This window comes from Pseudophryne corroboree, chromosome 8, assembly GCF_028390025.1.
Source record: "Pseudophryne corroboree isolate aPseCor3 chromosome 8, aPseCor3.hap2, whole genome shotgun sequence".
Classification (NCBI taxonomy): Eukaryota; Metazoa; Chordata; class Amphibia; order Anura; family Myobatrachidae; genus Pseudophryne; species Pseudophryne corroboree.
This window is the reverse complement of record NC_086451.1, coordinates 236,764,965-236,790,874: the sequence shown is the minus strand read 5'-3', so window position 1 is coordinate 236,790,874 and position 25,910 is coordinate 236,764,965. Positions and strand designations below refer to the sequence as shown.

Sequence of the window (25,910 nt, the reverse complement as noted above, 5' to 3'; positions counted from 1 at the left end):
ATAGTTCTTAAAATTCAGTGACCAATGTTTGAGGCTCATGTATGATAGGCAATCCATGTGTGTGGCTAATATAACCTTGGGGGTAATTCCAAGTTGATCGCAGCAGGAAATTTTTTAGCAGTTGGGCAAAACCATGTGCACTGCAGGGGAGGCAGATTTAACATGTGCAGAGAGAGTTAGATTTGGGTGTGGTGTGTTCAATCTGCAGTCTAAATTGCAGTGTAAAAATAAAGCAACCAGTATTTACCCTGCACAGAAACAAAATAACCCACCCAAATCTAACTCTCTCTGCACATGTTATATCTGCCTCCCCTGCAGTGCACATGGTTTTGCCCAACTGCTAAAAGATTTCCTGCTGCGATCAACTTGGAATTACCCCCCTTATGTACTTCCTCTCATCCTATGCTGGAGCCGCCCTTCTGTGAGAGTGATAGTACATGCCACCTACTGTGGAAAAATGCCAATCCCTATACAAGTGGTAGACCACCCTCCAACACACTCCCTCCCAAGACCCCATTCATTCTCTGCATGTTGGCCTCTTACTGATCTTTGTCTCAGCATGAATAGACTATCTCTGTGCCAGGCAACTCTCAATCCCAACACTTTCATTACAAACACACTGGAAATGCAACATGCACAATTGTTAGGTTCATGTGGCTCCCCTTTCAGAGCAGCATGAAGCTGGACAAAGTGCTGACACTGCAGGACAATCCAGCAAAATCAGGACTTTCCCACCAGGATGGCAACACTTGACAGATTGTGCTGCTTTCCAGGGGCGTAACTAGAAGTTCCTGGGTCCATAGCAATGCCCATTAGGGGAGCAGGAGAGAGAGACAAAAAGGGTGTAAGGGGAAGGGAGAGAAAGAGAGGAGCAAGAACAGAGAGAGAGAGCGGAGGGGGTCAGAAAAGGAGAGAGAGAGAGCAAGAGAGGGTTAATTAGGGAATGAGAGAAAAAGAGAGGAGAGAGGGCAAGAGAGGGAAAATTAGGGAATGAGAGAAAAAGAGAGGAGGGAGAGAGAGGGTGTCAGAGAGAAAGAGCAGGATATACTAATTGGAAAATGTGGTAACCCCCCATTTACCGCATTTATCGAATGCACTAAGCTCCAGCCGCCGGGACAGCGACGCAGAGGGGAATGCCAGTTTTTGCTGGCGATAACCCATCGAAGCCTATGGGCTTCTCTCTGCAGCACTGGAGTGAGGGATCCGATCGAGTCCCTACAAGCATGCCCCGCGGCCACCCCTGTCACTCTGCGCATGCGCAGAATGACTACCAGGGCTGAAACTCGGAAGTCAGGGACCTGCAGGAGATCGCGAAGGATAGCTATTATCGGAAGATCTGTCCTTCGCAATACCAATCACATATGTTAGTGTGTATGCGATTGGTATGAGTGAGATGAACGGCGGCGAAGTCTTTTAGTACATCCAGCCCAAAGAGAGAAAGCTATGACAAGGAAGACAGCGAGATGGCATCAGTAAGAGAGAGAAAAAGTGTGACAGGGAGAGGAAGAAGTAAGAAAGGGAGGGGTGCGAGAGGGAGAGTCTCAGGGAGGGAGAGAGAAAGAGAGGGGAGCAAGAGTGTCGGGGAGAGACAAAGAAAAAGAGCGCGAGAGTGTCAGGGAAAGAGAGTCAGCGAGAGCGGGAGAGAGAGGGAGAAAGAGTGCATCAAGGAGATGAAGAGACAGTGTAAGGTAGAGAGAGAGAGATAGTGTCAAGGAGAGAGAGAGAGACGTTAGAGAGGAGAGTGTCAGGGAGAGAGAGACCGTGTTAGATGGACAGAGATAGAGACAGTGTCAGGGAGAGAGAGATAGAGAGCAATACAGTGTAGGAGAGAGGGAGTGTGTCAGGGAGAGAGGGAGTGTGTCAAGGAGAGAGACAGTGTAAGGGAGACAGAATCAGAGAGACAGACAGTGTCAGGGTGAAAGAGAGAGGCAGTGTCAGGGAGAGATAGAGGGAGTGAGTCAGGAAGAGAGTGAGGGAGAGATAGTGTCATCAGGGAGAGAGAAAGACAGAGAGGAGAAATAGAGAGCGTGTCAGGGAGAGAGAGGGAGGGGGGAGCGAGCACTACCTGAGTCCAGCAGAGGTCCCTGATAGGGGCAGGGACCTCCCAACATTAAGCTTCACCCCCAAAATACCCACGAATCGCAGGGCTTGGAGCCGGCTAGGTAGCCTCCCCTTGCTGCATCCTCCGTGCGGCTGCTCTGCTTTGGGAAAACAGGGCTTTCTGATATCAGCAGCGGCCCTTCTTAACTGGGGTGAATGGGAGCAGTGAGCCCTTCAAGCAGCTCGGGCTCCATAGCAGCTGCACCTCCTGCACCCTCAGTAGTTACGCCACTGTGACCACCCCTTGCCTTCAAAACAGCATAAATTCTTCTAGGTACACTTGCACACAGATTTTGAAGGAAGTAAGCAGGGAGATTGTTCCAAACATCTTGGAGAACTAACCACAGATCTTCTGTGGATGTAGGCTTTCTCAAATCCTTCTGTCTCTTCACATAATCCCAGACAAACTCAATGATGTTGACTCAGGGCTCTGTGGGGGCCATATCATCACTTCCAAGACTTCTTGTTCTTCTTTACACTGAAGATAGTTCTTAATGAAATTGGCTGTATGTTTTGGGTCGTTGTCCTGCTGCAGAATAAATTTGGAGCCAAGTAGATGCATCCTTGAATTTTGTTACATGATAAAAAAGTACCTGCCAGTATTTCTGTATGTAAGTGGTGGAAAGGGGGGGAGTTACGGTAGCGGGAGTTTTGGTTGGGGGAGCGGAGGAGGAGGGAGTAAAAGCTATGCCATGAGAAAGGGAGGAAGATAGGAAACCTTGCATAAGTGCACCAGAAATAATATACACATTATATACTGTAATGTTTCTTTGTTTGCCCAGTCTTTCTCAATGTCATGAGTGGCTCTGTATGGGCAATTAACCTTTATCTCTTGGGATACAATAATTGGGGTACATTACAGACCAGTAGGCTTAGGCATAGGAGGAGGGGGATATTAGAATTAAACTATTTAACAATAGAAATGTATTGTTCTTTAATTTAATAGTTGAATTGTAATGTTTCCTCCCCCCCCTGACTGAATGTAATCTAACAGCAGGACTCGTGATCTTTATTATCAATGTAACGTTATATGTATAAGATGTACTATTGTGTAGCGTAATGTGTATAAGAAGCATGTAACACAAATAAGGGGTACTACTTTGTGCCATGTGTAAGGGGTACCACTGTGTGACATAATGTGAATAAGGTGTACCACTGTGTGGCCCAACATATATAAGGGGTACTACTGTGTGGCATAATGTGAATAAGGTGTACTTCTGTGTTTGGCGCAATGTATATAAGGGGTACATGACGTGTATATTGAGTACTACTGTGTAGCATAATGTGAATTAGGGGTACTTTTGTGTGGCATAACTTGAATAGGGGGCTTTACTGTGTGGCATAACATGTATAAAGGGTGCTACTGTGTGACTACTGGCCCTCATTCCGAGTTGATCGCTCGCAAGGCGATTTTAGCAGAGTTACACACGCTAAGCCGCCGCCGCCTACTGGGAGTGAATCTTAGCTTCTTAAAATTGCTACCGATGTATTCGCAATATTGCGATTACTAACTACTTAGCAGTTTCAGAGTAGCTTCAGACTTACTCTGCCTGTGCGATCAGTTCAGTGCTTGTCGTTCCTGTTTTGACGTCACAAACACACCCAGCGTTCGCCCAGACACTCTCCCGTTTCCCCGGCCACTCCTGCGTTTTTTCCTGGAAACGGTAGCGTTTTTTCCCGCACGCCCATAAAACGGCCTGTTTCCGCCCAGTAACACCCATTTCCTGTCAATCACATTACGATCGCCGGAGCGATGAAAAAGCCATGAGTAAAAATACTATCTCCATTGTAAAATTACTTGGCGCAGTCGCAGTGCGAATATTGCGCATGCGTACTAAGCGGAATTTCACTGCGATGCGATGAAAAATACCGAGCGATCAACTCGGAATGAGGGCCACTGTGTAGTGGATTGTGAATAAGGTTGCACTACTGTGTGGTGTAATTTGAACTGGGCATACTTTTCATGGCCATGCCCCTTCCCAGCAAGTTCACACCCTTGTTTGGGTGCGCCTTCAGTGTACGATATGCCAATTCAGAACTGTAGGGGGTGGGAGGCACCAGTGTTAGTTCTGGCAAGGGCACCAAAATGTTAAGACTCTGCAGAATAGATAATACTAAAAATAGAGGTTGTTGTTCTAAAGAGAGGTGCTATGACTAAGGACCATTGATTAAAAGTTGGCATAGGATTAGGTGAGGGCCAGTGCTAATCTGGTGCCAAACCATGGATGTCACGGCAAAAACATTTAAAAATCAGGAAAATCCCAAATTGCACACTAAAAGTAGTGGTGATTGTCTACAGCTAGCTCTTAGCCTCAAATATATAAAACAAGAACGGCTTACAACTATAGTGGCCTGCATAAAAGAGCCATGCCTAGGACTAGCCAGACGACTTTCCGTTCCTATACCTGGCCAGATGATGAATAATCATGTAATCCCCTCAAACTGTTTTGGATCCATAGGATCAAGCTTTTCTTTTTAAAAACACAATTTTTTTTATTAGTTTCACAAAATCAAGGGAACAGTATATAGTAAGACAATGAAACGTCCAGAGTGATATGCTACATGCCTGCATAAGGAGAACCATATTAGTGGTAATGACAACACAACTAATAAAATGGACATTCAATCGAGCGAATTAAAGCAAAATATAAGGTTCATATCTAATGCATACACACAGGAATGCTAAAATTACAAACAATACAGAGGTCAAAAGCCCTCATGATACAAGGGGAAGAAGGGTAAAGAAAAGACATCTGGGAAGGAAAGGATGAGAAAAGAATGGAAGGGTGGAGTATAGGAGCAGAGGAGCACTAAGAAAATAAATTCACCTGTATAAGGAATCAAGATGGGGTAAGAAGTGTGCACAAATCTAGCAAAATACAATGAGTTAATTCCAATTGTTTGTGAAGAAACCAAGAGGTCGATTCATATAATTTAAAAATATATGGTCTTGTCATTGGGAGTCAAGAGAGGCTATAAAGAAGTGCCATTTCTTAAAGAATTTGGTTACTACTAGTTCTATGTCTGACAAAGAGGTTTGTCTATCAAAATAAACCAATTGAACCAACATGTGTTTAACTGCATGTAAGAAAGGTGGAATTTTAACTGTCCACTTTTGCATATTGACCTTTTTCGCTACAGTAACAATAATCGTTAGTAGTAGAATGATCGCCTTCTTGTGAATGCCTAAGTGCCATTTATCAAAATTTGCGCATAGTAAAGCCAACAGGTCTAGTTTCAAAAAGAGAGAAAAATAACAAATAAAGTTAAGGACCTTGTATCAGAATTTACGTATTTTCCTGCATTCCTATGGGTTAAATAGTAGCTGAGGTGTGATTACATTTTGGGCAGTGCCCAGATTCCCCTTTCACCATACAGTATGTTTGCACTGAGTTTGCGAAATATAAACCCTATGGAGCACCTTGATGTGTGTTTCTTGCAAGGATGCAGAAGATAGGTAGTGTAAGGTGTTGTCACAATATTTGATAAGAGGGGTATGATCAGTTAAAGTAGGCATTATATGTCTCCAGCTCAGCACTGCGGGAATTGATCTAATCTAGGCTGTAATGAAAATAAACAGCTTTGAAAAAATTTCCAATGTACAGAATACTCTGGGACCGGGGTAACTATAATTTTGCCAGTGAAAGTCTAGGGGTATATTCAATTAAAGTCGGATCCATTACGACATGTATTTGTCGGAATGGATCCGACAACCCCTATTCAATCTCATGTTAATTCGACTTTTTCAAGTCAAATTAAGATGAGGGACGCAGAGGAGGAGAAGGGGGGCGAGCCACGGGGAGACCAGCGGGGGACAGCCGGCGGGTATACAGGGGAGATCAACGCTACAGTAGCGCTGCAGCAGGATGTCACTCAGCCTTCCCAACTCATGGCAGTGTCCACCCGGCTCCAGCAAGTGTGCTGGAGCCGGGTGGAAGCTGCCGTGAGGTCGGGCGGCTGAGTGACATCCTGCTGCAGCGCTACTGTAGCGCTGATCTCCCCTGTATGCCCGCCGCCTGTCCCCCCATCTCCCTGCGGCTCTCCCCCCTCTCCTCCTCTGGGTCCGCATCTCAGTCCGACATCTTTTGATGTCGGACTGAGATGGTCGAAAAGGGGGCCAAAACCTGTCGGTTTTGGCCCAGTTTTCGACACAAGCACGTGCTATTCCGCCGATCCACGTGCTTTTCGACAAGTCGAATGCCTCGACTTGTCGAAAAGCATTGAATAGGTCGAATCACGTTTCGACCTTAAAAAGTCGAAAACTGCCGTCTTTTCAACAGACGGCAGTTTTCGACACCAATTGAATATACCCCTAGGTTTCTTCCCTTGCCAAAGGAATTTGGTAAACAGGGATAGACAATAAGCATGGTCTTTCGTAGAAAGGCCAAAGGGTAATATTTGAAATAGGCAAGACAGTTTTGGAAAGATAATACTTTTCAACACTGCTACACAGCCTAACAGGGACAGTAGCAATAACTGCCAGCTATCTAAAAGTTGTTCGATTTTAGTTATCAGTGAAGTTTGCTACAGTATATACAGTCCCGATATAGAGGGAGTTATGTGAACACCTAGATATTTCAAAGTACCTTTAGCCTTAATCAACCAGCCAAGAGAAAAGCTGGAACTTATGGGCAAGAAAAGGCGAGCATTTAAAAAATACAAATCTGACGGGGAAGCAGAGTCATTTCAGCACTATAAGGAATGTAACAAAATTTGCAAAAAGAAAATAAGAGCGGCTAAAGTAGAAACTGAAAAACTAGTAGCAAAGGAAAGCAAAGCGAATCCCAAAAAATTCTTTAAATACATTAATAGCAAGAGATTAAAGAAGGAGAGTATAGGCCCTTTAAAAGACAAGTTGGGAGTCTTAAGCAAAAATTATAATGACATAGCGGACACACTAAATTAGTTTTTTTCAACAGTATTCACTAGAGAGGACCCAATTCAGGGACTGACACACAATCTCAATAATGAGAATATCACACTGATAGGTACTTATTTAAGCGAGGAAGTAGTCTGTGACCGATTAAAACATTTAAAGATTAATAAATCACCAGGGCCCGATGGTATTCATCCAAGGGTTCTAATGGAGCTTCACTCTGAACTGGCAAAACCGCTATCTTTGATCTTTAAGGATTCAGTTATATCAGGTATGGTTCCCAAAGACTGGCGTATAGCGGAAGTAGTGCCTATATTCAAAAAGGGAAGTAAAGCTGAACCAGGTAATTATAGACCAGTTAGTCTTACATCTATAGTGGGGAAAGTATTGGAAGGTATTCTAAGAGATAGTATTCAGAAGTTCCTTGTAACCAATAAGGTCATTAAAAGGAATCAACATGGGTTTATGAAGGACAGATCCTGTCAAACCAACTTACTTGGCTTTTATGAAACAGTAAGCGCAAACCTAGATCAGGGTAAAGACGTGGATGTAATCTTTTTAGACTTTGCCAAATCGTTCGATACTGTACCACACATGAGACTTATCTACAAGCTACAAGAATCAGGGCTAGGAAGCACAATATGCACTTGGGTCAAAAATTGGTTAGATAATAGGAAGCAGCGCGTTGTGGTTAATGGATCTTTTTCAACTTGGACTGAAGTGCTAAGTGGTGTGCCGCAAGGCTCAGTATTAGGACCGCTATTGTTCAATATTTCTCTAACGTCCTAAGTGGATGCTGGGGACTCCGTAAGGACCATGGGGAATAGCGGCTCCACAGGAGACTGGGCACAAAAGTAAAGCTTTAGAACTACCTGGTGTGCACTGGCTGCTCCCCCCATGACCCTCCTCCAAGCCTCAGTTAGATTTTTGTGCCCGAACGAGAAGGGTGCACACTAGGTGGCTCTCCTGAGCTGCTTAGTGAAAAGTTTAGTTTTAGGTTTTTTATTTTCAGTGAGACCTGCTGGCAACAGGCTCACTGCATCGAGGGACTAAGGGGAGAAGAAGCGAACTCACCTGCGTGCAGAGTGGATTGGGCTTCTTAGGCTACTGGACATTAGCTCCAGAGGGACGATCACAGGCCCAGCCATGGATGGGTCCCAGAGCCGCGCCGCCGGCCCCCTTACAGAGCCAGAAGACAGAAGAGGTCCGGAAAATCGGCGGCAGAAGACGTCCTGTCTTCAACAAGGTAGCGCACAGCACTGCAGCTGTGCGCCATTGCTCTCAGCACACTTCACACTCTGGTCACTGAGGGTGCAGGGCGCTGGGGGGGGGCGCCCTGAGACGCAATAAAACACCTTGGATGGCAAAAAATGCATCACATATAGCTCCTGGGCTATATGGATGAATTTAACCCCTGCCAGAATACATAGAAAAACGGGAGATAAGGCCGCCGATAAGGGGGCGGAGCCTATCTCCTCAGCACACTGGCGCCATTTTCCCTCACAGCTCCGTTGGAGGGAAGCTCCCTGGCTCTCCCCTGCAGTCACTAGACTACAGAAAGGGTTAAAAAAGAGAGGGGGGCACTAATTACGCGCAGTATTAAAGATACAGCAGCTATAAGGGGAAAAACACTTATATAAGGTTATCCCTATATATATATAGCGCTCTGGTGTGTGCTGGCAAACTCTCCCTCTGTCTCCCCAAAGGGCTAGTGGGGTCCTGTCCTCTATCAGAGCATTCCCTGTGTGTGTGCTGTATGTCGGTACGTTTGTGTCGACATGTATGAGGAGAAAAATGATGTGGAGACGGAGCAGATTGCCTGTAATAGTGATGTCACCCCCTAGGGGGTCGACACCTGAGTGGATGAACTGTTGGAAGGAATTACGTAACAGTGTCAGCTCTGTATAAAAGACAGTGGTTGACATGAGACAGCCGGCTACTCAGCTTGTGCCTGTCCAGACGTCTCATAGGCCGTCAGGGGCTCTAAAGCGCCCGTTATCTCAGATGGCAGATATAGACGCCGACACGGATACTGACTCCAGTGTCGACGGTGAAGAGACAAATGTGACTTCCAGTAGGGCCACACGTTACATGATTGAGGCAATGAAAAATGTTTTACACATTCTGATAATACGAGTACCACCAAAAAGGGGTATTATGTTCGGTGAGGAAAAACTACCTGTAGTTTTCCTGAATCTGAGAAATTAAATGAGGTGTGTGATGATGCGTGGTTTTCCCCCGATAACAACTGATAATTTCTAAAATGTTATTGGCATTATATCCTTTCCCGCCAGAGGTTAGGGTGCGTTGGGAAACACCCCCTAGGGTGGATAAAGCGCTCACACGCTTGTAAGAACAAGGGCTCTACCCTCTCCTGAGATGGCCGCCCTTAAGGATCCTGCTGATAGAAAGCAGGAGGGCATCCTAAAAGGTATTTACACACATACTGGTGTTATACTGCGACCAGCAATCGCCTTAGCCTGGATGTGCAGTGCTGGGTTGGCGTGGTCGGATTCCCTGACTGAAAATATTGATACCCTAGATAGGGACAGTATATTATTGCCTATAGAGCATTTAAAAGATGCATTTCTATATATGCGTGATGCACAGCGGAATATTTGCCGACTGGCATCAAGTCTAAGTGCGTTGTCCATTTCTACCAGTAGAGGGTTATGGACACGACAGTGGTCAGGTGATGCGGATTCCAAACGGCATTTGGAAGTATTGCCTTATTAAGGGGAGGAGTTATTTGGGGTCGGTCTTTCAGACCTGGTGGCCACGGCAACAGCTGGGAAATCCACGTTTGTACCCCAGGTTGCCTCTCAACATGAGAAGACGCCGTATTATCAGGCGCAGTCTTTTCGTGGGCAAGTGGGCAAAAAGTTTCCTCATTTCTGCCCCGTGACAGAGGGAGAGGAAAAAGGCTGCAGAAATCAGCCAGTTCCCAGGAACAGAAACCCTCTCCCGCCTCTGCCAAGCCCTCAGTATGACGCTAGGGCTTTACAAGCAGAATCAGGCACGGTGGGGGCCCGTCTCAATGAATTTCAGCGCGCAGTGGGCTCACTCGCAAGTAGACCCCTGGATCCTTCAGGTGATATCTCAGGGGTACAAATTGGAATTCGAGACGTCTCCCCCTCGCCGTTTCCTAAAGTCGGCTTTACCGATGTCTCCTTCTGACAGGGAAACAGTTTTGGAAGCCATTCACAAGCTGTATTCCCAGCAGGTGATAATCAAGGTACCCCTCCTGCAACAGGGAACGGGGTATTATTCCACACTGTTGTGGTACCGAAGCCGGACGGCTCGGTGAGACCGATTCTAAATCTAAAATCTTTGAACACTTACATACAGAGGTTCAAATTCAAGATTGAGTCACTCAGAGCAGTGATTGCGAACCTGGAAGAAGAGGACTACATGATGTCTCGGGACATCAAGGATGCTTACCTTCATGTCCAAATTTACCCTTCTCACCAAGGGTACCTCCGGTTTATGGTACAGAACTGTCACTATCAGTTTCAGACGCTGCCGTATGGATGGTCCACGGCACCCCGGGTCTTTACCAAGGTAATGGCCGAAATGATGATACTCCTTCGAAGGAAGGGAATTTTAGTTATCCCTTACTTGGACGATTCCCTGATAAGGGTAAGATCCAGGGAACAGTTGGAGGTCGGTGTAGCACTATCTCAGGTAGTGTTGCGGCAGCACGATTGGATTCTCAATATTCCAAAATCGCAGCTGATTCCGACGACTCGTCTTCTGTTCTTAGGGATGATCCTGGACACAGTTCAGAAAAAGGTGTTTCTCCCGGAGGAGAAAGTCAGGGAGTTATCCGAGCTAGTCGGGAACCTCCTATAACCGAGCCAAGTCTCAGTACATCAATGAGATGGTTCTGGGAAAAATGGTGGCTTCCTATGAAGCAATCCCATGCGGCAGATTCCACGCAAGAACTTTCCAGTGGGACCTGCTGGACAAATGGTCTGGGTCGCATCTTCAGATGCATCAGCGGATAACCCTGTCACCAAGCACAAGGGTGTCTCTCCTGTGGTGGTTGCAGAGTGCTCATCTTCTAGAGGGCCGCACATTCAGGACTGGGTCCTGGTGACCACGGATGCCAGCCTGCGAGGCTGGGGAGCAGTCACACAGGGAAGGAATTTCCAGAGCTTATGGTCAAGCCTGGAGACATCACTTCACATAAATATCCTGAAACTAAGGGCCATTTACAATGCTCTAAGCTCAGCAAGACCTCTGCTTCAAGGTCACCCGGAGTTGATCCATTCGGACAACATCACGGCAGTCACCCACGTAAACAGACAGGGTGACACAAGAAGCAGAAGGGCAATGGCAGAAGCTGCAAGGATTCTTCGCTGGGCGGAAAATCATGTGATAGCACTGTCAGCAGTATTCATTCCGGGAGTGGACAACTGGGAAGCAGACTTCCTCAGCAGACACGACCTCCACCCGGGAGAGTGGGGACTTCACCCAGAAGTCTTCCACATGTTTATAAAACTCGACAAGTATTGCGCCAGGTCAAGGGACCCTCAGGCAATAGCTGTAGACGCTCTGGTAACACAGTGGGTGTACCAGTCAGTGTATGTGTTCCCTCCTCTGCCTCTCATAACCAAGGTACTGAGAATTATAAGATGGAGAGGAGTAAGCACTATATTCGTGGCTCCGGATTGGCCAAGAAGGACTTGGTAACCGGAACTTCAAGAGATGCTCACGGAGGATCCGTGGCCTCTACCTCTAAGAAGGGACCTGCTCCAGCAAGGACCCTGTCTGTTCCAAGACATACCGCGGCTGCGTTTAACGGCAGGGCGGTTGAACGCCGGATCCTGAAGGAAAAAGGCATTCCGGATGAAGTCATCCCTATCCTGATCAAAGCCAGGAAAGATATAACCGCAAAACATTATCACCGCATTTGGCGAAAATATGTTGCGTGGTGCGAGGCCAGTAAGGCCCCGACGGAGGAATTTTCAACTAGGTCGATTCCTACATTTCCTGCAAACAGGAGTGTCTATGGGCCTGAAATGGGGGTCCATTAAGGTTCAAATTTCGGCCCTGTCAATTTTCTTCCAAAAAGAACTAGCTTCAGTCCCTGAAGTTCAGACGTTTGTGAAAGGGGTACTGTATATACAGCCTCCTTTTGTGCCTCCAGTGGCACCTTGGGATCTAAATGTAGTTTTTGGGTTCCAAAAGTCACATTGGTTTGAACCACTTAAATATGTGGAGTTAAAATATCTCACATGGAAAGTGGTCATGCTGTTGGCCCTGGCCTGGGCCAGGTGCGTGTCAGAATTGGCGGCTTTATCCTGTAAAAGCCCTCATCTGATTTTCCATTCGGACAGGGCGGAATTGAGGACTTGTCCTCAGTTTCTCCCTAAGGTGGTTTTCAGCGTTTCACCTGAATCAACCTATTGTGGTGCCTGCGGCTACTAGGGACTTGGAGGACTCCAAGTTGCTAGACGTTGCCAGAGCCCTGGAAATATAGGTTTCCAGGACGGCTGGAGTCAGAAAATCTGACTCGTTGTTTATTCTGTATGCACCCAACAAGCTGGGTGCTCCTGCTTCTAAGCAGACTATTGTTCGTTGGATTTGTAGTACAATTCAGCTTGCACATTCTGTGGCAGGCCTGCCACAGCCAAAATCTGTAAAAGCCCATTCCACAAGGAAGGTGGGCTCATCTTGGGCGGCTGCCCGAGGGGTCTCGGCTTTACAACTTTGCCGAGCAGCTACTTGGTCTGGAGCAAATACGTTTGTAAAATTCTACAAATTTGATACCCTGGCTGAGGAGGACCTGGAGTTCTCTCATTTGGTGCTGCAGAGTCATCCGCACTCTCCCGCCCGTTTGGGAGCTTTAGTATAATCCCCATGGTCCTTACGGAGTCCCCAGCATCCACTTAGGACGTTAGAGAAAATAAGAATTTACTTACCGATAATTCTATTTCTCGTAGTCCGTAGTGGATGCTGGGCGCCCATCCCAAGTGCGGATTGTCTGCAATACTGGTACATAGTTATTGTTACCAAAAAATCGGGTTATTGCTGTAGTGAGCCATCTTTTCTAGAGGCTCCTCTGTTATCATGCTGTTAACTGGGTTTAGATCACAAGTTATATGGTGTGATTGGTGTGGCTGGTATGAGTCTTACCCGGGATTCAAAATCCTTCCTTATTGTGTACGCTCGTCCGGGCACAGTATCCTAACTGAGGCTTGGAGGAGGGTCATAGGGGGAGGAGCCAGTGCACACCAGGTAGTTCTAAAGCTTTACTTTTGTGCCCAGTCTCCTGCGGAGCCGCTATTCCCCATGGTCCTTACGGAGTCCCCAGCATCCACTACGGACTACGAGAAATAGAATTATCGGTAAGTAAATTCTTATTTTTCATTAACGACCTAACAGAAGGTCTAGAGAGCATGGTGTCAATTTTTGCAGATGATACCAAATTGTGTAAGGCTATAAATACAGAGGAGGATGCCGAGCCTCTTCAGAACGACTTAGTTAAATTAGAAGCATGGGCAGCCAAATGAAGAATGCGCTTCAACACATACAAGTGTAAGGTAATGCACTGTGGTAACAAGAACAAAAATTACACCTACCTACTAAATGGGGTAAAATTAGGGGATTCTGTACTGGAAAAGGACTTAGGTGTCCTCATAGATAGCAAGCTAAGCAGTAGTACCCAAAGTAGGACTGCAGCAAAGAAGGCTAATAAGATATTAGCATGCATAAAACGGGGTATTGATGCTAGGGACGAGAGTATTATACTCCCGTTATATAAATCACTAGTGAGGCCACACCTTGAATACTGTGTACAATTCTGGGCACCGTACTACAAAAAGGATATCCTGGAGCTTGAAAAGGTACAGAGGAGGGCGACCAAACTAATTAAGGGCATAGAGACGATGGAATACAAGGAAAGGCTTGAAAGACTAGGCATGTTTACATTGGAAAAGCGGAGACTAAGAGGGGATATGATCAACATCTACAAATATATAAGGGGACAATACACAGAGCTTGCGCGGGACCTGTTTTTGGTTAGATCAACACAGAGGACTCGTGGACACTCGCTCAGGTTAGAGGAGAGGAGATTCCGCACAATACGGCGTAAAGGCTTTTTCACGGTAAGGACAATACGTGTTTGGAATTCCCTGCCCGAGGGAGTTGTAATGGCGGAATCTGTCAACACCTTTAAGAATGGGTTAGATAAATTCCTAAGGAATAAGGATATCCAGGGGTATGGTGCATAGTCATGCATTATAGTTACTATAAATAGGGATAAAATGCAACGGCTGACAGCAGCATCAGTCAGAAATTTTAGTCAAATCATCATGCATAGGAGACCACAAATAGGTTGAACTCGATGGACAATTGTCTTTTTTCAACCTCAGATACTATGTTACTATGTTTCTAGCTAAGGCGGGTACTCAGTTCACAACTAACTCCAAGTAGCAAAGGAGTCCCTCAGAGTCTCTTTTGGGTGCATACACCCTACAAATAGCAATTCTAAAAGTGGTAAGTAAAGCACAGTCAATAGCAGAATATATCTATATAGCACAGTTCCATAGTGCGGAGTGGCAGAATTTAGCACAGTTCATAAATGCAAAGCAGCAAGCAGCAGATATACAATTAAGGGCAAGCAGTTCAGTGCAAGTGAAGAATGGCATGCAATTTTCCTTACACGGCTTGGTAAATATGGGGCATGCATAAACAAAAAACAAGAGTGGTATAACTTGCGCCCTGTAGCTGCTTTGTACCACCTCCCTAGGATCACCACTCACTAATTCACATATAATACAAAAATATGGAGTAGTCCACAAGCGCTACAATATATCAAAATACTCCTCATGTATTTCTTTAGTGTTCAAATAATGACTTCTTCCAACAGGTTCGCACCTTTGGACTGACCTCCTCTTAAGGGGAACGTGCATCAAAAGGTATCTTTTACACCACCTCTAGATTCACATGGGATCACTCTCTCCCTTAGTGCAGACGCTCACCTTAATAAGGAGCCCTATGTGTCTTGAAAGGTTTCTTTATTCTGATCTTCTCATAACACTTTATATTCATACAGCAAGGGATTACCCTCCCCCTTCAATGTGACGCTCACCTTATAGTTGGGCCCTATGTTCCTTAAAAGGTTTCTTTCCAACGTATCCTTCCTTGGACCCCTCTTAAATACAGGTACCGTCCTTCCTCAGAACCAAGGATCCTCAGGTACTTATGAGGTGAGTATTATAAAGTCCATCAAAAAATGGTGGCAGGTAAAAACTAATTTTTTATTCCAAGTGAAACTCATTACCCATATGGTAACACATTAAAAACAAACAAAGACAAATAAAACCCCACAAACAGGCAGTCTGGGTTTTTCCTCCAATATTCCCCTAGGGGACAACTCTGGGAAATATTTCCCAATAGTGCAAAAAGACAGGGGAATATTTAAAGTCCCTCTACAAAGGATCCTTAAAAACAAGATAAAATATTAGGTGTAGGAAAACCTTACCACCCAAAGTAAAAAAACACTGGTGCCAAATCCACGTTTAACCCTTTGGGAACCATGGTTCCCAACTCATATATGGTCCTCATTTCCATTCTTGCCAATTGAGCCTCCCCATCATTGGTTCTCCAATTGGGGGTGACGGCCTTAATTCCACAAAAATTAACTAAATGATTGATGTTACACTCATGTTTTTTATGGAAATGTAATGAAACATTATGTGATTCAAGCCCCTTTTTAATATTGCGGACATGTTCTGCCATTCTTATTTTAAGCATGCGGGTGGTTCTCCCTACATATTGTGCTCCGCATGAACATTCAAGAAGGTACACACAATTTTTAGTGTTACAAGTTATAAAGTCCCGAATATTATAGACTTTTTTGGTTTGTGCGGATCTATATTGTGTCACTTTACCTTCCTTACTTTTACAGGCCCTACACATAATGCAGAGACCACACCTGAAAAAGCCTTTGGATTTATTTCTAGTAGGCATCTTAGGTGCCGTAACTACACTGTTGACTACACTTTCCTTAAGATTTTTTGCTCTTTTATATATAAACCTAGGAAACTTTGTGATGGACTCCTTTAAATATGGATCTCTATTAAGAATCGACCAATGTCGTTTCACTATTTTTTCGATTTGTTTATGCTGACTATTAAACGAGGTAACGAAAGGCACCTCCACTGGAATCTTATCCTTTGTGGTTGAGGTTTTAGCCAGCATTTCCATCCGGTCATAACCCCCAGTGGTGTCCATAACAGTCTGCACCCCCACCGGATCATATCCCTTGGCTGTAAATTGTTTCTGCAGAGTTTTTGCCTGTTCCCAATAAACATCCACATCCGTACAATTTCTCCTGATCCTTTGGAACTGGCTAATCGGAATACTCCTCAGCCAATTCTGATGGTGGTTGCTAGTTTGATCAATAAATGAAGGGGGAGGGTAATCCCTTGCTGTATGAATATAAAGTGTTATGAGAAGATCAGAATAAAGAAACCTTTCAAGACACATAGGGCTCCTTATTAAGGTGAGCGTCTGCACTAAGGGAGAGAGTGATCCCATGTGAATCTAGAGGTGGTGTAAAAGATACCTTTTGATGCACGTCCCCCTTAAGAGGAGGTCAGTCCAAAGGTGCGAACCTGTTGGAAGAAGTCATTATTTGAACACTAAAGAAATACATGAGGAGTATTTTGATATATTGTAGCGCTTGTGGACTACTCCATATTTTTGTATTATATGTGAATTAGTGAGTGGTGATCCTAGGGAGGTGGTACAAAGCAGCTACAGGGCGCAAGTTATACCACTCTTGTTTTTTGTTTGGGTATTTGGTATACACTGTTGGTGGTGGGACCTGCAGCCCAATAAGAAATGTTTTCACATAGAACCCAAAGGAAAGCCCAGATGGAGGATGTCTTTGGGAATAATGTACATCAAGACTTGGTGGATACCAATCTTGATAGTGTCATGTATAAATTGGAGAAACTGCTAATCAAAGAGGGAAAACTGTGGTGGGAGGTGGTTTCCCTAGAAAGATACTGTACAGATAGCCTTATACCTAGAGGCCTGAGGATCAACAAAACCCCATCTTTCCAGCGAGAGTCTGGGGAATTTATTGATGCTTGGCATAAAATTATTGAATCTTGTTCCTTTTCACTGATGGAATTAATAATCAGGGAGAAAAAGAGAGAATTACAAGAAGTAGAAAGGGAAATAGAGACCTTTAAATCACTGGCAGAACCGTATGCAGGATCAAAAGAGTATAAAGAGATGGAGGATGTTATCAGTACAAGAATTAACAAGAGTGAGAGAGAAATAAGGAACAAAAAACAGAGGAAATATAATAGAGATAAAAATGATAAAGATGTAGAGAATGTAGAACCCCCCAAACAGATAAACCAAGATATTACCAATTTATATCAAAAGGGACTACCTCAAAGATCTCCCCGAAAAAAGTTTGGTAGATTTATAGGAGGGAGAGACCCAGTACCTGGTAATATAAAATGGAGGGAGGATTCCCACTTTAAGGAGAGATATTTTAGTAATAAGGACAGAGACAACTATAGAGATTTGGGAAATGGAAGGAATAGGTTTGATTATAGAAGAGAAAGAGAGGAAAATAATTTCAGAGATAAACAGGAAAGATTTAGAGATCGAGGTGGATATAGGGAAGAGAAGATGGGGAGAACATATGAAGAACACAAGTGGGATAGGAAAGATAGGTTCTTAAAGGAACCCTCTAGGATACAGGACTCCATACCCTCCACCTCCTCTTCTTTTTTGGAGAAGGGTATGTACAAGCCCCCACGAAAAAGATAAATATTAAAAAACGGGGGAAGAGAGGAGGGAAAAATAAATCCCTGAATAAAAGAAGAAGAATAGGAAAGAGAAAGAATGGGATAGGTATCGAGGTGAGGGAGAATAACAACATAGAAGAAGGAGAAAGCCCGGTAACCAACGAGATGGGGGTTACTAAAATATCATAACCTAAGTAAATATGAACTCACGATACATGAGAAATCCATCCTAGAGAAGGGATTAAAATTCGCCCCCACGAACAAATGTGATAAATTTGAGGTTCTAATAGATATTGAGAAATTCATTAGAAGACTGACCCTAAAAAGATTTTTCCACGATATGCCTGAGGGTAATAGGGAAATGGAAGGTATTGCTATAACCAAATTTAAAAGAAAATCCACGTTTTACCCCAAACACAAAAAAGGAAGCTTTATTGAGTCCTTTGAGAAAGCAATAAAAACAGATTTAGAAAGTATTACATTTAAACCCAACAGGCAGAGTAATTTGTCAAAAGAAGAACGGAGGGCAATTACAAACCTTAGAAATAATAAAGAGATAGTAATCAAACCTGCGGATAAGGAGGGGAGCATTGTTATCATGGATTTAGAAACCTACAATCAGGAAATCATGAGACAGTTGGTAGATAGCACCACTTACCAAAAATTAAGGGGAAACCCGAATGAAAACATAAATAAAAAATTGGAAACCTTTTTAGCGTTATATCTTGGGCAGGGGACTATTACAGAAGAGGAATACAAATATTTAGTCATCGAGAATCCCTCCATACCGGTTCTGTATATCCTGCCCAAGATACATAAGAGTAGTGAAGCACCTCCAGGACGTCCAATTGTAGCGGGTACAAACTCCAGCTTATCAAATTTATCCTGTTATATTGATCACATATTGCAGCCCATGGTTAAAACCACCCACTCTTATTTGAAGGATACAATAGCTATTACTAATCAACTTATGACTGTTGATTGGAAACCAGGGTTTTTACTTGTTACTGCGGACGTCACGTCCTTGTATACTGTGATAAACCATCAGTTAGGCTTAGAAGCCTTGTCGTATTTTATGGATAAAGAGGGAATCACGGTAGACAAGAGAAATTTTGTCTTGGAAGGAACCTCACTTATTTTACATAATAATTTTTTTTTGGTTTGATGGCTCTTTTTATTTACAGTTGACAGGTACAGCCATGGGCACCAGACTGGCGCCGAGCTATGCCAACTTGTTCATGGCCCACTGGGAGGACCAGTGGGTGTGGGGTGGCCATGAGTATGGTGCCAGTCTGGTGTCATGGAATCGGTATATTGACGACATTGTCTTTATATGGAGTGGGGATCGTCATTCATTAGATGTTTTCTGCAAGTATCTAAACACTAATCAGCAAAACATACAGTTAACGTTCAGTATTAGTGAGGTAGAAGTGAACTTTTTGGACTTACGGATCTATATAGAAAATGATCAGATAAAAACTTGTAATTACATTAAATCAACCGATTGTAATTAATTTATTGATCAAACTAGCAACCACCATCAGAACTGGCTGAGGAGTATTCCGATTAGCCAGTTCCAAAGGATCAGGAGAAATTGTACGGATGTGGATGTTTATTGGGAACAGGCAAAAACTCTGCAGAAACAATTTACAGCCAAGGGATATGATCCGGTGGGGGTGCAGACTGTTATGGACACCACTGGGGGTTATGACCGGATGGAAATGCTGGCTAAAACCTCAACCACAAAGGATAAGATTCCAGTGGAGGTGCCTTTCGTTACCTCGTTTAATAGTCAGCATAAACAAATCGAAAAAATAGTGAAACGACATTGGTCGATTCTTAATAGAGATCCATATTTAAAGGAGTCCATCACAAAGTGTCCTAGGTTTATATATAAAAGAGCAAAAAATCTTAAGGAAAGTGTAGTCAACAGTGTAGTTACGGCACCTAAGATGCCTACTAGAAATAAATCCAAAGGCTTTTTCAGGTGTGGTCTCTGCATTATGTGTAGGGCCTGTAAAAGTAAGGAAGGTAAAGTGACACAATATAGATCCGCACAAACCAAAAAAGTCTATAATATTCGGGACTTTATAACTTGTAACACTAAAAATTGTGTGTACCTTCTTGAATGTTCATGCGGAGCACAATATGTAGGGAGAACCAGTGACGTGCGGTGGGGTGAGGCAGGTGAGGCAGAGCCTTTCCTGTCATACTAACGTTTGTGCCAGAGTTTTGACTGCATAAAGAATGTGAAAAATACAAAGAATATGTTTAAAATATCTTCTTTGCATTATTCTAATAATTTTTAAAGCCAAAACTCTGGAGTTAAAAGTCTATGGCAGGTGAGGCAGTGCCTCACCTAGCTAACTTTTCTGCACATCTCTGATCAAAACTCGCCAAATTTCCAGGAGTTTATACTGCTGCACCTGTGTATAATGCCCAGATGTACCCTTTGGCTCATATATTGCGTGTAAATCTGGCTCTGGTGCTAGCCAATGCCTCCTGAGCTATTTAACTCACCGCACGTCCCTGGGGAGAACCACCCGCATGCTTAAAATAAGAATGGCAGAACATGTCCGCAATATTAAAAAGGGGCTTGAATCACATAATGTTTCATTACATTTCCATAAAAAACATGAGTGTAACATCAATCATTTAGTTAATTTTTGTGGAATTAAGGCCGTCACCCCCAATTGGAGAACCAATGATGGGGAGGCTCAATTGGCAAGAATGGAAATGAGGACCATATATGAGTTGGGAACCATGGTTCCCAAAGGGTTAAACGTGGATTTGGCACCAGTGTTTTTTTACTTTGGGTGGTAAGGTTTTCCTACACCTAATATTTTATCTTGTTTTTAAGGATCCTTTGTAGAGGGACTTTAAATATTCCCCTGTCTTTTTGCACTATTGGGAAATATTTCCCAGAGTTGTCCCCTAGGGGAATATTGGAGGAAAAACCCAGACTGCCTTTTTGTGGGGTTTTATTTGTCTTTGTTTGTTTTTAATGTGTTACCATATGGGTAATGAGTTTCACTTGGAATAAAAAATTCGTTTTTACCTGCCACCATTTTTTGATGGACTTTATAATACTCACCTCATAAGTACCTGAGGATCCTTGGTTCTGAGGAAGGACGGTACCTGTATTTAAGAGGGGTCCAAGGAAGGATACATTGGAAAGAAACCGTTTAAGGAACATAGGGCCCAACTATAAGGTGAGCGTCACATTGAAGGGGGAGGGTAATCCCTTGCTGTATGAATATAAAGTGTTATGAGAAGATCAGAATAAAGAAACCTTTCAAGACACATAGGGCTCCTTATTAAGGTGAGCGTCTGCACTAAGGGAGAGAGTGATCCCATGTGAATCTAGAGGTGGTGTAAAAGATACCTTTTGATGCACGGTCCCCTTAAGAGGAGGTCAGTCCAAAGGTGCGAACCTGTTGGAAGAAGTCATTATTTGAACACTAAAGAAATACATAAGGAGTATTTTGATATATTGTAGCGCTTGTGGACTACTCCATATTTTTGTATTATATGGGGCATGCATAAGCTGGCGGATTTGACTGAAGTCTAAGTACATGCAGGTAGCAGGGCTCAAGTAGGATGCATAGAAGAAGTACAGTTTTAGGCACAGCAAAACAACGGTACTCTAAGCAAAGTTAAGTACAGACTGTAGTGAATCCCTGTGACACTGAATAACTCAGTGGCGCACCCAGGGGGGGTTCCGAGATCTAAGCAAAGTTAAGTACAGACTGTAGTGAATCCCTGTGACACTGAGTAACTCAGTGGCGCACCCAGGGGGGGGGGGGGGGGGTTCCGAGCACCCAGAAACCCCCCTCCACCAAAAAAAAATAAAAAAAAATATTTTTTATCTTTGCTGCATGAGTATTATTAATAGCTGTCTAGCGTCCTTTGCAGCCTGCTTTCTTCCTGGTGGCACTTGTAAGTGCTTAATAAAAGTTTACTTTATTTTAATTATAGTACATATATATCCATGTGCAATTTGTGCATACATATATACACATGTATATATACATACATACATATAAACACACACACATGATATAAATACATGCGTATATATACGTGTACTCTATGTGTATGTATATATATATATAAATATATGTATGCATGTTTAATATGCTTTGTGTATATGTATATGTGTATATGTATATATATATATACATAGGTGTATATACGGTGTATATATATGTGTATGGCTGCTTGGTGGATGGTTCATTGTGCTGCTATGTCCTGAAGAAGATCCTTAGGGATTGAAACGACGACCATGTTTTTTCTTGCACTTTAAAAGAACTTTATTAAAAACAGCCTGCTTTTATTGGTGAGTGCCTATATGGAATTGTTATTCATAAGGAATTTTATGTGTAGATATGTAGGTATATATATATATATATATATATATATACAAACAAATATAGAAAACCACAGCACTCACCACCCCAGAAGCGGGGTGCAGTGTCTGCACTCACCACTCATAGGGTGGGGTGCATGCAGCCCATGGCCACCTACCCAAATACATACAAATAGAGAATTCAGCACTCACCATAGCAAGCTCACTTGTCCTCACAACATCAATAAATAAATGATGGGGGTTTAGTTAGTGAATTGGCCAATGCACGGAAGCCTGCATACCGCTCCACGGTACCCCACCTACATGCAGGTCCTACACTATCACAAAGCCTTAAGAATTAAAACCTGGCAACTGTATCACATAATATTACTGCAAATATGGCCACTAAGTTTAATGTATGCCTGCCACATATCTAGTGGCTTTTAAAGGCATACTAGTCACCTGACACAGCCGGTAAATTACTAAGAAGCAGCTGACACAGGTTTAGAACAATTGAGATTACACAGGGGTGCATGAAAAGGCCTGTGACCATGGTTAATAAGAGTTAACCAAAGATTAACCCCATAATATACAAACAAATATAGAAAACCACAGCACTCACCACCCCAGAAGCGGGGTGCAGTGTCTGCACTCACCACTCATATGAGTGATAGTGTAGGACCTGCATGTAGGTGGGGTACCGTGGAGCGGTATGCAGGCTTCCGTGCATTGGCCAATTCACTAACTAAACCCCCATCATTTATTTATTGATGTTGTGAGGACAAGTGAGCTTGCTATGGTGAGTGCTGAATTCTCTATTTGTATATATATATATATATAGATATACACAGACACAATAGATTTACGGACCCAGCATATACTGGGTCACCTCAGTCCCCACCCCTGTGCTTGGCTCCACCCAGTTCTGGAAACCCCCCCATGCAAATCCTGCATTTGCCACTGTAACTGTCTACGAAGCAGGGATGACAGTGTCTCTCTCTCTCTCTCTCTCTCTCTCTCTTCCTCAGCCTCTAACTTCCATAGCTCTATTAGTGGCTGACAACTAAGTCTGATTGAGTATCTCACTGTGCTATCTGCTACTTCGGGGGCAAGGTTAAATTCAAATATAGGCAGGGCAACAGTTCCAGACGGGTAACATTGGTAAGTGGAAGTCTGGTGGTTCCTTTTAGTGCACAAGAGATCCTTTCCTAACTCGCACACTGAGACTGTACAGTGTCTCTCTCTCTCTCTAGGTATCTGGCAGCGATAGCGGGCGGAGGGTAGGGAGGCTGCTGTTACGGATGTGGATCATCAAATCGGCAATGTCTAGGCTGACAATGTTTAGGTCGACCACTATAGGTCGACAGTCACTAGGTCAAAATAATTGGAAGGTCGACAGGGTTTCTAGGTTGACATGTGCTAGGTCGACAGGTCAAAAGGTCGACATGAGGTATTTTGTTTTGTTTTTTGTGTAGTTTTCTGCATACAGTGACTGGGAAGCCGAATTAGTGCACCGTGTCACCTCGCATGGCTCGCGAGCTTCGGGCAAGGTGCTTCGCTCGCCACAGATTACTGTTCCAATCGTAGTCCACGTGGATCATTAAGTATGAAAAAGTTCAAAATAAGATTATTATTTTTAAAACTCACGTCGACCAAGCACATGTCGACCTGGAAACCCTGTCGACCTTCCAACCCTGTCGACTTAGTGACTGTCGACCTATAGTGGTCGACCTAAACATTGTCTACCTAGACAGTGTCGATCTTCAGACCGGATCCCACTGTTACTGCTAGCGGGCAGGGGCACTGGTCCTTTGAACTGGCACTGTGGTGGCAGGAAAGGGGCTGTGTACCTGTGATCAGCGACTGTCTCCCTTCAGCTGCAATAAGGCTGGTGGTGGTGATCGGGTCCCGGCTCTCTGGGCTGTAGCTGGCGGCTCTCCTCAGTGCAGACAGACTGGTAGCAGCGGTTGGGGCCCGGCTGTCTGTGATCAGTACACCCCATGTCCGATATCAGGATCGCCTCCACGCCGCGTTTGGCCCTTCCCCTCAGCATGGCACTTGGCGATCTCTAGCCACTGCTCCTCTGTGCCGTTCACCCCGTTCAGGGAACGGTTGATTCTATATCGGAGTGGGAGAAGGGACCTTCTGACGTACCTAGGGGAGGTGACACGTCACCAGGGGGGAGGAGCTACAGGCGAACAGGGTACCCGAAAAGTACCCTTGTGGGCTTGCTTCGCTCGCCAAGTTTCGGGCTCGGTGGCTCGCTTTGCTCGCCACCTGATTACTAAAGGTAATAGTTGGTGGCGTGGATAGTAGAGGAACTATCCTGCTGGCCTTGCTCCTCCCCCTTGTGTCGTGGCTCCTCCCCTGACGGAAAAGATCCCTTAGCCCACTTGGATCTAACATCAACCTTCAGGGAACACTCCGCTGCCTCCCCACTCGGTACGGTCACCTGGTCCTCCGTCAGGTCACCCGGCGCGCTCTCCTCAGTTGGGCACTGGTGGTAACCCCGCCTCTCAGCTCTCAGCTCGGCTCTTCCCGCTCTCCCAGTGTGTCGATCACACTCGCCTGGGTCCTGGTGCCTGTCCGCTTTACTGGTCCCACTGACATCACCCAGTGACCAGGAAGAGGGGTTGTTAACCTCTTATGCACTACTGAGCTGGCTAGTGGATGGGACTCCATAAGAGGACAATTAGGGGATATCACACAGGCTTTGTCCAGTACAATGGGTGGCCATACATTAATTTTTCCTCCCTGGTCATACAAATTAGGTGGTCCAATCCAGAGTGTCACAATAGGCCTATATTAGCCTTGGAGTTCTAAATCATGGCCTGGTTTAGGGAGTACTTTAAGGGATGCAGAGTATAAGGGAGCTGCTTTTACTTTCTAGGATATCATTATAAAAAAGAACCAGGGTGTCCCCTATGTGAGTGAGTAGGATTTTGTAGAATTTTCCAGTAAAGCCATCTGGGCCTGGAGCTTTGTAAGGTGTCAACGCTTTGATAACAACTGTCACTTCAGCTAGGGTTATCGGGAATATGAGTACTTGAGCATGTGCCTGTGAGATTTGGGGAAGTGTAAGACTGTCCCAAAAGGCTTGTTTCTGATCTACATCAATCACTTCTTCCACGTATAACTGTGAATAAAAATTAGAGAAAGTCTCAGCAATTTGTTTCCCAGAATACACCCATTAACCCAAAGATGTAATCAAAAGCGGTACTAGTGCGGAGGGTTTATTCCCTAAACGGTGAAATCTATAGGATCTTTAAAAAGGCGAACCGGTCACCAGTCTGAGATAACATAGCATCCACCTTCGATTTTAAATATGCATTTTTTGTATTTATAACATTCGTAAACCTCAGTGAGATTTTTTTTTTGACCCTTGACATAGGAGGCTGCAATATCTATGTATGTTGTTTTATAAATGACATAATAACACCCCAAAGAACTGGCTTCAAAGCCTGCAAAACAACTGGGGATTATGCAGAGCATGCTCATCATTATCTGAGCAGTATTCCCGCCAGGTGGCCATTATGAGATCTCTAAGTTGCAGGGAGGTCGACAAATGGGAGGGAAAACGCCACTGGCAATAGGGGCCTTGGTCCACTGAGGGTTCCAGAGTAAACCAGATCACTGTAGATACAGATGGATTCTATAGAGGAATTTTAGGGCTCGAGGGGACGCCACTAACAAATAGTCAGTGTAAGGTGCCGTGGGCTGCAGAGAGACCTGTAAATTCCCTGTCAATAGGATGTTGCACCCTCCATATGTCCAGAAGGTTTAATTGTTTAATTTCAAAAAAGGG

At 44.3% G+C, this 25,910-nt stretch overlaps 1 protein-coding gene across 3 annotated transcripts in view; it reads left to right on the top strand.

Moving 5' to 3' along the window:
- The window catches only part of TEX11 (testis expressed 11), a 1,490,225-nt gene that overhangs the window by 695,613 nt on the left and 768,702 nt on the right, over positions 1-25,910 (top strand). The gene's annotated exons all lie outside the window — the stretch shown is intronic.